The sequence below is a fragment of the Pleurodeles waltl genome, chromosome 5 (assembly GCF_031143425.1).
Source record: "Pleurodeles waltl isolate 20211129_DDA chromosome 5, aPleWal1.hap1.20221129, whole genome shotgun sequence".
NCBI lineage: Eukaryota > Metazoa > Chordata > Amphibia > Caudata > Salamandridae > Pleurodeles > Pleurodeles waltl.
The window spans coordinates 1,485,000,137-1,485,012,389 of NC_090444.1; the positions used below are offsets into that span (position 1 = coordinate 1,485,000,137).

Below are 12,253 nucleotides of genomic sequence, written 5' to 3' on the forward strand. Positions count from 1 at the left end.
CTAGAATCACAGGATGTTGAGCAGAAGCTGGAACTTGGTTCCCCCGCTCCAAAGTCGGCAGCTCTGCCCGGTACGCCATATCTTCTCCACTTGGGTTATATGCAGACTTCAGGGCTCTCAATGCCAGGGACACTGTGGTTAGACACCCACTGCCCAGAAATATCATGCTTCTTCCTCTTTTGAAGGGGCAGCTATCTTGTCAATATTGTATATCCACAGTGCATACCACCAAGTGGCACATTCTAAAGAGTTGAAACCACTCATGGTTTTCATTACTCCTTTTGGAATTTGAAAGTACAAATGGAGATTGTTTGGTCTCGTGTCTGCAACGTCCATCTTTCAACACAACATGCATCATATACTCAAAACATGGAGGACCATGTGAGGTCTCTTCAGGATGTTCTAATATTCACAAATGGCAAGTGAACATTTCAAACTTTTGCAGGTGGTTTGCAGTAGGCTTTCAAGCAAAGATTGTGAGCTCTGTGAAGAAAAGTGCAGACTGTTCAATCACAATTGTCACACCATTTCAGCCACAGATGTGGCCTGTAAAGAGTCACTGCTGGATACTATAAAAACGCCCCAGCACTAGACAGAGGAAAGTTGATGTATTGCACAAGTACTATGGAAAACTTGTTAAGGATTTCGCTTCACTATGGAACCTCTGCGTAAAAGGCAGAATGCGATGCCCTACTTTACAGTCCTTAAATGGAAAACAATACAACATATCAGTTGATGCCAGTCCTTTCGCACAAGCCTGGGAGCAGTGCATGGGTGGTAGTTTACGTATTTGAAACTTTGAACAAACATAAGACATTGAACATAAACTACTTACATGTGTTTGGGTCGCAAACCATTTAGAAAATTTTATTTGGGGTGACTGTAGCGAGCCACCAGGACTCTCCTTTACTTTGTAGCCTGTTCCGCGCGTCCGGACGGATCGCAGAACCGAGGCTATATAATAAAGATGGGGCTGCGCTGGCGCAGTTCCCCAGTGAGACACCAGATACCATGTGCGTGTATTTCTTGTGTAGAGCGCAGCGGCCTTGCACATTACATTGGCGACGAGCGGGTCCCAGAACTCCTGCGTTGCGGACGGCTTGTACAATGAAAGACCGAGGGGTGTAGCGCGGAGCGGAGAAGGCCCTACCGGCACGACAATCCCATGCCGTGTAGAAAAAAGACAGCCGAGAGCAGGAGTGTGCCGCGCGCCCTACCTCGTGAGGCAAGCCCCGCCTCCACGCACGAGCTGCCCAACATTCCTTGCTGCTGTGCTTGGTGAGTGAGCCGAGCGCCCGGTGCCCTGGGGGGGGGATCCTCATCGGCCCCAGAAGAAAACGAAGGCGGCCTCACCTCCGGCGCTGGACTCAACGCAGCGTCTGCCACAAGAAACAAGGCAACATCATGTGGGGTAAGTGCGCGATAAGGAAATATAAGCGCACACCCCTGTGCACAACAGCGAGGACGGGGAACTCAGGCTGTGCTCCCTGAGGTGGGGAACACAGCACACGCCCCACACTAGTAAGAGGCACAAACGAGGGGGTGGAGCCCCAAGAGAGGATAAAAAAAAAAAAGAAATATAGAAAAATAAGGCAAACAGAGACACACAATGGCAGAATAGACCACATATGAAGCCCTGGAAAAAAAAAATAATAATAATAATAATAATAAATAAATACAAAGTGATTATAACGTGTGGAACACAGACGCACAAGCAGCAAGTGATCAGCAGCATATAGTACACACAAAAAAAAAGAAGCACATCACTACTAAGAAAAGGGACAGCAAGAAAGAAATCTGCAATATAACGGCAAAGTGCCTACAATATTAGAGACACAATGAGCGCACCACTGCAGGAAAACCCCCAGCTGCCCGCGCAGGTGAGTGCCAGTGCTCACTCCTCAATCACTGCGCTGCCCCCATTCAGCCAACTGATTGATCCGGCAACAGCAGCGCCAAGATGGCGCCTCTGGTTAAATCGCTTAGAAAACTATTTCTGCACCACAATAGAAACAGACGGGGCAGTACGCAGATCGCTCATGCTGCTAATGGGGGGGGGGGGACGAGCTACAAGAATTATTTGACTCACTCTCAGACACAGGCGATAAGTCGGACTTCAACGCGGCAGTGGATGCCCTAAACAAACATTTTGACCCACAGCTGAACTCGGACTTTAAACGTTTCAAACTCCGGCAGGCTCAGCAAATGGATGTTGAGTCAATGGATATGTTTTATGCACGACTCAGGAAGCTAGCAAGCTCGTGCGTAGGCCTCAATCAACATGAAGAGATTAGGGCACAGATCATTCAAGGATGCCGGTCAAATGCACTGAGGAAGCTCATCCTACGACAGCAAGGCATCTCCCTTGACGACATACTGGTTCTGGCACGTTCACACGAACTATCATCAGTCCGGGCGGATGCCATGGCGGCGGTAAGAGGACAATCGTTGGCAGCTGTCTCAACCACACGCCCGGTACAGGTGAAGGAAGAGCAAATAGACGCCATCCAAACCCGTCAACCACCGGGACGTAGACCGAGCTTTTTCAGAAAGGGAAGCTGTGGGTATGAACACAAGACAACAGTGGGGTGCCCGGCGAAAGATCAAACGTGCGATAAATGTGGCAAAAACAACCACTTTGCGAAAGTGTGCAGGTCAGGGAGAGGCTGGCAGGGAAACAAGAAAGGAAAGGACGCTAAGGTTAGGAGTGTCACCAAAGAAATTGATGAATCCAGAGAAACCGTAGCTCAAAGAAATCCAGTCTTTGAAGAAGACGAGGACGAAGATATCTTTGTGATTTCGTTCACTGGTGGAAGACAACAGAATAAGCGACCACCACCCATGAGCAACATTCAGATCAACGGCAAACCGGCGACAGTGCTCATAGATACAGGAGCGTCGGTAAATGTAATGGATGACACCTTGTTCAGGCAGTTGACACCAACACCATCGCTTGCCCCAACCACCACCAAGATATATAATTATGGGGGGAGAGAGCCACTTCCTCTAAAAGGCACGGTGGAAGTGGAAGTATCCAGCGGGCATGTATCAACACAGGCAAAATTCTATGTGGTGACCGGAGCCCGAGGCACTTTTTTTGGGGTGTCACACCGCGGAAGAGCTGGAGCTGGTATTCTTCACGCAACAAATATACTACTCCCATGCTGAGCACCTGATTAGTGAATTTCCACAGCTTTTTGAAGGGCTGGGACGACTTAAAGATAAAAGAATCAAACTGCACATAGACCCAAGAGTTACACCCGTTGCCCTAAGACACCGACGTGTGCCGTTCCATTTGCGGCCAGCAGTGGAAAAGGAGCTACAGCTGCTTGAAGACCAAGGAGTAATCGAGAAGGTGAAAGGACCAACACCATGGGTTTCGCCGTTGGTGATAGCGCCAAAGCCCAAGCAGCCAGGAGCCATCCGTCTGTGTCGATATGCGCATTCCTAACACGGCCATCAAGCGGGAGAGACACATAACACCTACGATGGAGGACATCATAGCAGATCTGAATGGGGCGCAATGGTTCTCGAAGTTGGATCTTAATGCGGGGTATCATCAGCTGGAGCCCGAGAGTAGGAACATTACTACGTTCTCAACGCACGTGGGGCTCCGGCGATATAAGAGACTGAGCTTTGGGGTATCTTCGGCAGACAAAGTATTCCAAAATGTGATCAGAGAGACGCTGTCAGGGCTGCCGGGGGTGATCAACTTGAGTGACGACATCCTCATATACTTCAAAACCAGAGAGGAGCATCATCGACATCTTAGAGCTACATTGCAGAGGTTAGCGGAGGCAGGACTAACACTACACAAGAAGAAATGTGCATTTTACCAAACGTTGGTGGAGTTCTTTGGCTAGGTCTTCTCAAAGGATGGTCTACAAGTGGACCCTCATAAAGCTGATGCCATTCGTCAAGCACCGGTTCCCAAGAACCCCACCGAGGTAAGAAGCTTCTTGGGCATGGCGACCTATTGTGGAAGGTTCATTCCGCAACTTGAGACCATGGCGGAACATCTCAGACAGCTCACAAAAGGAGGGCACCGGTGGGAATGGAGCCCAGCAGCGGACAAGGCGTTCACGGACATCAAAACAGCCTTACTGGACAAATCAACGATGGCTTACTTTAACCCTCACAGACGTACAGAGGTGGTAGTAGATGCAAATCCGGTAGGCCTTGGTGCCGTTCTTCTCCAGGAACAGAACCCGCAGGAGGGGGTTCCGGTTGCGTATGCCAGCAGAGCGCTGTCTGTAGTTGAAACACGATATGCCCAGATAGAGCGGGAAGCTTTGGCGATTCGTTGGGCATGCAAGCATTTTCACCTGTATCTGTATGGGCAAGAATTTCAGGTGGTGACTGATCACAAGCCTTTAGTCACATTATTTGCCGGATGTCCTCATCTAGCGCCACCACGGATAGAGCGGTGGACTGTTCTGCTACAACCCTACCGGTTTACTGTAGTCTATCGACCAGGAGTGAATAACCCTGCGGACTACCTATCTCGCCACCCTTCCCCAATGACGACCGATTACTTTCAAGAGAAGGATGAGGAGGAGCACCGAAGTGTTTGTCAACATGACTGTACAATCGGCCTGTCCCAGGGCCCTTGGTGTAATAGACATTGTGAATGCTACTAAGGGAGATATGGTACTGGACCAGGTCAAGGAGGCTTTGAATCACAGGAAGTAGAAGCTTTTCCTGGAAAGGCAAAAGTTGCCAACCACAAGTGTAAGGCAGCAATGCAGGGGATGTGGAGGGTGCGAGATGAGCTATCTACACATAGTCAAGGACTGGTTCTTCGAGGAAGGAGAATTGTTCTGCCTCAGAGTTTGTGGGCTCGAGTGGTGGAGCTAGCACATCAGGGTCATCAGGGTGCTGCAAAAACCAAGGCGGGATTAAGAGCGAAGGTGTGGTTCCCTGGCATGGACAGTCAGGTGGACGAATTAGTGGGGAAATGTCATTCATGCATCATCATATCAGGAGAACCACCCAGTTGCCCAGTCATCACTGAACCGGCTAGCCAGAAGCCAGGGGCAAAAGTGAGCATGGACTTTGGGAGTTTCCCGGATGGGCGGCTGACAGTCGTCCTTATTGACTCATGCACAAAGTTTCCGGTTGTCGACGTTGTGGCATCCACAGCATTTGAGAATGTGCGGCCAGTACTTCAAAAGGCATTTGCCATGTTTGGGCTCCCTGATGAGGTCAGGATAGACAATGGGCCCCCATTTCATGGGAAAGAAATTCGGTCTTACTTGGATGGGCTGGCCATACATCATCGAAAGGTCATGCCTCAGGCTAATGGGGACGTCGAGAGATTTATGCGAACTCTAAACCGAGCCCTTAGAATAGGTGTCGAACAAAGAGAAGATAGTGAACAATGTCTGCTGCAATTTTTGAGTGCTTATCGCCAGACACCACACAGCACTACAGGGTGTGCGCCTGCCGCGCGGACGTTCAAAGTCCCACCCCGGGATTGCATCCCGGCTGGTCCTTGCTGGGTATCCCCGGAGCTAGATGTTGAAGCCACCCAGCGTCGCCGAGAGCTCACGAACCACAGAGACACTGAAAGACGGCGAAGTCGATTCAGGAACTTTCAGGAAGGAAACATGGTGGTAGTGAAGAGTCGCCGGCCAGGAGGAAAATTCCAAACACCTTTTGAGCCCGAACCCTGGCCGATCATCTGTGTTAGCGGATCCATGATAACAGCAGCACGAGGCAGGTAGAGGGTTACCAGGAACATATCACACTTCAGGAGAGCAGGGGCATCGATCCCATCTGGAGAGGAAGGAGAAGTCGAGGAATCAATGGCTGCATCTCAGGGTGAGGATGAAGGGAAAGAGGGCACTCAGGTAGTGGTGCCCAGTGGACGTCACCCGCTGGGTGAAAATGCTGACCAGGAAGAGTCATTCACAAAAGGGGGACGATATCATCTACGCCCCAACCCCGTATGAACAGTCAGCTCAGAGATTTCATCTGCACCCTGGCCCGTAAGTGAGTAATGTCAGAGGGGCCTCCGTTTGAGGCTGAAGAAGTACTTAGGGTCAAAGCGGCCAGTTGACTGTTGTGAGCTGGCCAGGGGTGCGGTACACGGATCTTGCATTCATTGACAATTTTCTGTTCTGGTCCCAATTTGGTCCATTTTCCTTCTATGCGTTTAGGTGTTTTCTTCCATTTGTTATCTAAGACTCAACCACTCCAGTGTTGGATTTTTCTTTGGTTGGTTATATTCTTTGTGTGCATTTCACTTCCTCTTCTGTGTGAAGTAAAACATAGGAGGGATGTAGAGAGCCACCCGGACTCTCCTTTACTTTGTAGCCTGTTCCACGCGTCCGGACGGATCGCGGAACCGAGGCTATATAATAAAGACGGGGCTGCGCTGACGCAGCTCCCCAGTGAGACACCAGATACCTTGTGCGTGTATTTCTTGTGTAGAGCACTGCGGCCTTGCACATTACATTGACCATTTTACATTGCATACAGACCTTTAACGTCTAGTTTGGGGAGGGAGGAGGATGTTTGGACACCAAAAGAACATGGCACCTAGGGTGGGATCTCGCGCCAATGAAGGCTCCCTGTGGAACTCATCTGGTGCCCCTGATACTCTGAAAGTGCCTTCCGGTCGCGGAAATTAAGGAGGAGTGATCGCGGGCGGATGATCCCGGGGGCAACTTAAAATATCCTGACTGACACGGATGGCGTCGGTGGGCCGCGGGACCAAGATAGTAGCCAGACTCCATCAGCGCCACCGCGAGGAAGCTGTGCTCAAGGCCAACAAAGAAAAGCTAGGCCTTAAACATATGTGAACTGCACATGGACATCTTGGGTTAGGATGTACCCCCTGCTCATTATAAATTAATTCTTGCAGTAAAAATTAAAAACTAAAATTGCAATTAGCTACTTTTATATCTGTTGCTTTTTAATCTATATTTTTTCCTACACCATGATTCACAATACATTTGTTTGAAATTAGGGTAGTGCCTGAAATGCAAAATATAATTTCTGCTGACAAACAGCTGTTTGTGAAGCCCTTTTTTCTATTTTGGATGTGAATTAGACAAACAAGAATCAATTTTCTAGCATGAAACACAGCCAAAAATAGAAATAAGCGTGCGAACGACCATTCACAGTTAAATAATTACATACCGAGCACTTAATCATCCTGTAGCTGTGCTTGTATTCCCCAGGCGCCATCCATGCAACATAGCCAAAATTGGAAACTGTACAGGCCTTGCATTGTTCTTTGAAGTCCCTGAATACATTTTTTGCTATATAAAAGTGGAATTGTCAAAGAACTGAATTTACAAGTACAAAAATGCTATTCCAGTATTCTGGCGTATCCTAGCAACCAGGATCTGCGCTGTTCTTCCTGCTGATACAGGTAATGCTAGCCCTCTCTGTTTTGACAATGAATGCAGTGCTATGTAGGGTGCGCTTATTTCACACTAATACTTCCAAACAAAGCATGTTTCCCTATATTAACTACATAACGTGTATATTTAGCTTACAAAGACTAGGGTTTTCCATAAACAACGTTTGAAAAATGAAATGAGAAGTACAAATTCTCAAAAATGGAAGAGAGATTGGTCATGTTCTGGAAACGTACTATACAATTCCACAAAGAGATGGACAGCTGAGGGTATTTTTTTTTTTTTTTTTTTTTTAAACAAATCGCCAACTGCAGGCGGATTGGTCATTATGAATTCAAGGCAATTATCAGGCACCTGAAAAAGCAAGATGGTGAAATAGTCGCACAGTGTAATAAAAATTGTGGCTAGTATCCAAAATCGAAAATCTACTCACCTTTGCCAGTTGTGTTTAGATACAAAACCAAAACACCTCCTGACATTATAAATTACATAAACTGCATCTTTCTACAGAAACCAGAAGTTCCACCGACAGTCAACAACCGCTCTCAAGGGGCGCAACCAGGGACTGCGCTACCACTGATGCCTGGAGAAGAAGATTGAAGTTCCGCTGCTAGTTAAACGCATGGACTTTAAATATGACCCTCCTTTCGTCACAGGGAAAGGTTTTTATCACCCCTGTATATTTCTTCCTACACACTGAGCCTCAATGGCATGGCCTTTGGATGTATCCAGAGGCCTTTAGAAGCAAGGTGTGGTTTATGTCATGCACTGTGCCCAATCACTTGCCACAGGGAAACAGCCTTTTCCAAACACTCTTTATCACACAATACTTTATCACAAAGTTCAGTTTTTTTGTAAATAACATCCCTTTTATGTTTTTCTTTTTTTTTGTTTTATGGTTTAGGTGCGTATAGAGGTAACGGGAGGCAATGGGAATTTTAAGGGATTAGTGGTGGACAGAGGTAAAGGACGCTGAGGGTGATTTTAGGGGTTAGAGGTGGGTAGAAGTAACTGGATAGGGTGGGTTTATGGGGAGGGGAGGTAAGAGATTTTAGGGTTTAGGGATGGGCAGAGAAACTGAGGCATGGGTGAATTTAATGTTTAAGGGTGGGTAGAGATAAAGAGAGGTAAAATGTTTCTAATACGTTTGTCACCGTTTGATGAATCTTCAAAAAATCTTTTTAAAAGGGGCCCCAAAAACACTATTTCCTCATGCAATTTCCACAGGAAAGGTTAGACAGCCCTACAGCCAAAAAGTCTAAATAAAGCAGTGAGGGAGTAGGGTGGGAAGATGGAAAACAAGACTAGGGCTGAGAAACAAGACAGAGGAAACGAAGAAGGAGCCTTGTGGATAGAGTGACATTCCTCCATCTTGTTTCTCAACAGGTGGAGAAATAGTGAGCCTGTCTTCAGCTGCTCACTGGCAGGAAACCTAAGTGATAATGGAAGGGAGCAGGAGAGAAGGTAGTGCAGAGAAGTGAAAGTAAGAAGATTCAGGATATGACCGATTTTATCATTTAGAGACCATCTAGAGTTGCAAGCCACCACCTTAACATGAAACCCCACTCACCTCTGGTGCCAAGAACATCAGTTTCCTCACCCCTGCGTTGCATTGTTTTTTTAGGGCAGCAGAATTCTTAAGGAACTGGGTTCAATGGTATGCACTTTCATCTATGGGTAAATGGGTGAGGAGAAAGTATGTGCACCCCAAGAATGGGTACCAGAGGATTGGTGGAAGCAGTAGACCAAATATTAGACCAGCACTAACGGTGAATCTGGAAAAGGTAATTAAACATTAAATAACTAGTCTAGAGGAACACCGCCGAGCTCGAAGTAGGTAAATGAAAAATGTAATATGATGGGGTTTACAAATGGTCATGAAATCCATGGCAGTCACACACACACGCAGGTCAATACAGAAACAGAAGAACGGGGACCTCTGTAGTAATCTCAAAGGAAGTAACATTTAGAAAGTCTGGGTCGTGCTTCTATGATCAAATTAAGGACAAGCATGCATGGCCAAGGAAGACAAGGGAGGAGACGGGAACAAACAGGTTAATAGGGAAAAAAAACACATACTGCATTTGAATATCTGAAGGGTTAGGATAGAGTCAGATCAAGTTGTGTTAAAATCATGATGGTTATTTATAAAGCTATTTATGGTATCTACAGGTTGGCTTAAACCAATGACCTGTAAAATTCAGCAACTAAGTTTAAAAGCATCAAAACACTGAGAAAGGTGCCCTGGAATACATAGCCTTGGACTGCTCTTTGTCATTCCTTAAAAGCATCACCAAATACTGATTTTCAGAAAATTAGTGAATAATAACGTATTTAAAAAAGTCTTAAACTACGAACAGGAACCCTTGGACAGGAGAAGCTTTTGCTGGATAAGGAACTTCATCTCTTTCACCTGGAAGGTAAAACAACACTAACTTAATTTTAGGACAAACTTGCAGGAGCTGTAGTCTTGGAAAGTAAGCACCGTCTCTAATAGTTCTCAATAAGTTAATCTTCCACTGAAGAGAAAATAACTAATTTTTAGACCCGGAAGTGGTTTCTGAGAAGAAGGTTGCAATGTTGAGTAGATTGGCAAAAAAGGATGTCTCCCCTGTACTTCACCACTTTCTACCCACAAACTGGGCATTTGGGATGTGTCACTGCTTATCTTATTGTGTAAAAAAATATCCCTCCTTTGTTGAAGAAGCAGTCACTTTAAATTTAGATGAACTTAAGTGACTTACATGAGCGTAAGTGATCACCAGTTAAACTGCTCCAAAGCTAAAGTTGTGCTTCTAGCTCCTAAGCATCTGCTCAAATGTCCTGCATCTCAAACAACCATTTTGTGGCCAAACCATCTTCAATACAAAACACATAGAAGCAAATAAGGGACATTTCAGGTTACCCTAGGCTTCTTACCTAAATGTCTGGGAATCCTATGCACCTAGCAAACAATACTGCATGGAGTCAGTGCTGGACCTCCTTATAGTCACCATTAACAAGTGGTCAAAAATTTGAAAGGTATGGTCTCACACACTCCCTGGCTGTTGTGCTTCATCAGTGGCACGAATAGAAATTTAATAAAATTAGTCCTTCAACCTAGTCTCTAGGGGTAACTATGGCACAACTGTTATTTACTGTATTGTACGTTGTGGGTGAATTCTGCACTAAACTACACACTTTTCAGTGAAGCAGTTCAGATGAACACAAGGAATGTCCACTGACACTAAGTCCTACTCAGTTCCTCACCAATTTACGAAGGGTCCCCTCTCCAACAGGCTACCTATGCAGACACCAGTCTGAGTGGGATAGTAAATTTACTCACTCAGCCCACACACATGCCCACATTCAGACAGTCCAGACCCTCTGATCCCAGCTGAGCAGCAGCACACCTGGATTCAAAAGGTGCGCACTGGCAGCTAGCAGTCACAATCCATTTTATCAGAGCTTACATGGAGTGAGACTAAATAAGCGACTCACACCAGAGGTCCAAAATAACATCTCGTCCAAACACGGAAAAACAGGCAGCTAAATGTATCAGAATCCCTTTTTGTGCTGTTCTATAAAACTTTATCTTAATAAAATTCTGATTTTGAGCAAGTCAATCAGTTGAATTACGATTATTCAGATAATGGCACACTGCTCTTTAGGTAATCAACGCACTATCTAACGTTATCCAGTGAATATGCCCAACTGCAGCCTTGGGTGCCAACCAGAAGATGCTCTCCAAGATGGCAATAATTCATTGAAGAGAGGTTGTGTAAGCTATAACACATAATGAGTACGACATTTTAGACTCTGTTGACTGCTAAGGATAAACCTTGAGTGTCTACACTGACTACTTGCTGTTCAGACCCTTTACAGTTAACTGGAGGTCTGCACTAGTGATTGCAGAATCCACCTTTGTGCAGCAAGTACCACAATTCCACCTATGTCAGCATCTTTCAGAACACGAGATCATCTGCAAAGAGTGGGAGCTGTCGCTGGTGGGGTAATCACTAGCCTAAAAGAAACAAAACGCAACTATTCCCCTCTACACTCTACAAATACCACAACAGATTTTAAGTTCTAGGTTAAAACGATCCCTGTCTGATTACAGATCTAATTTGTGGCCTACTCAACGACGTGTGTTAATCTTCTGGAAGTCTGAAACATTCCTCTTACACACTGGTGGACTTAGAAACGTGCATCATGTGCTGCCCCAAAGCTGTAAAACAAACTTCTGCTCATTACACCTGATCCCTTCCCACCATGCTGATATTGATTCTGCGCATCCTTTTTTCAGGTAATTACATTTTCAACTGTCTCTAGTCTAACTGCAAACAAGCACAAATATCAAAAGAAGATTGTCTCGATCATATCCAAAATGTCCTTTACGTCCATCAATCTTTCTCAAGTTTGTATTGTTCTTCTTCTTTAATTCAGTCACCATTTAATAGCACTGTTCTGATGGAAAAACTGATTCCAGTCCCCCATTAAATATTCCTTAACAATACATAGATCTTTCTAACTTCGTATCCATGCCCGCCTGCTTCACATTGCGATTTCTAATTACGGTCAACATTACATTTCTCATACAATGTTCTCCTTGCACAAGCTCAATTTTATTCCAATCTCTGTGCATTAAAATAGCTACACTTCTCAAAAGATGTGTGCTTCACAGGTAAGATGTGATCAGTGGTCAGCTTCTAATGGGACTTTGTTCTGCGGTCAAACCATTACAAATAAAACTATATTAACTTAATCTATCGTGCTTGAGGTAGAAGTAGTAAAAATATCTGTCTTTAGTATCTATTGTTTTTCTGTGCACAGTCAAACCATACAATCCCAACAATTTCGTCGTCAATCCGATTACTATACTTGATACATGACTTGGCAGGCCT

At 45.6% G+C, this 12,253-nt stretch overlaps 1 protein-coding gene across 3 annotated transcripts in view; it reads right to left on the minus strand.

Annotated features, from left to right (window-relative positions):
• Window positions 1-12,253, minus strand: part of PRIM2 (DNA primase subunit 2) — an 801,093-nt gene that overhangs the window by 608,636 nt on the left and 180,204 nt on the right. The window lies entirely within an intron of this gene.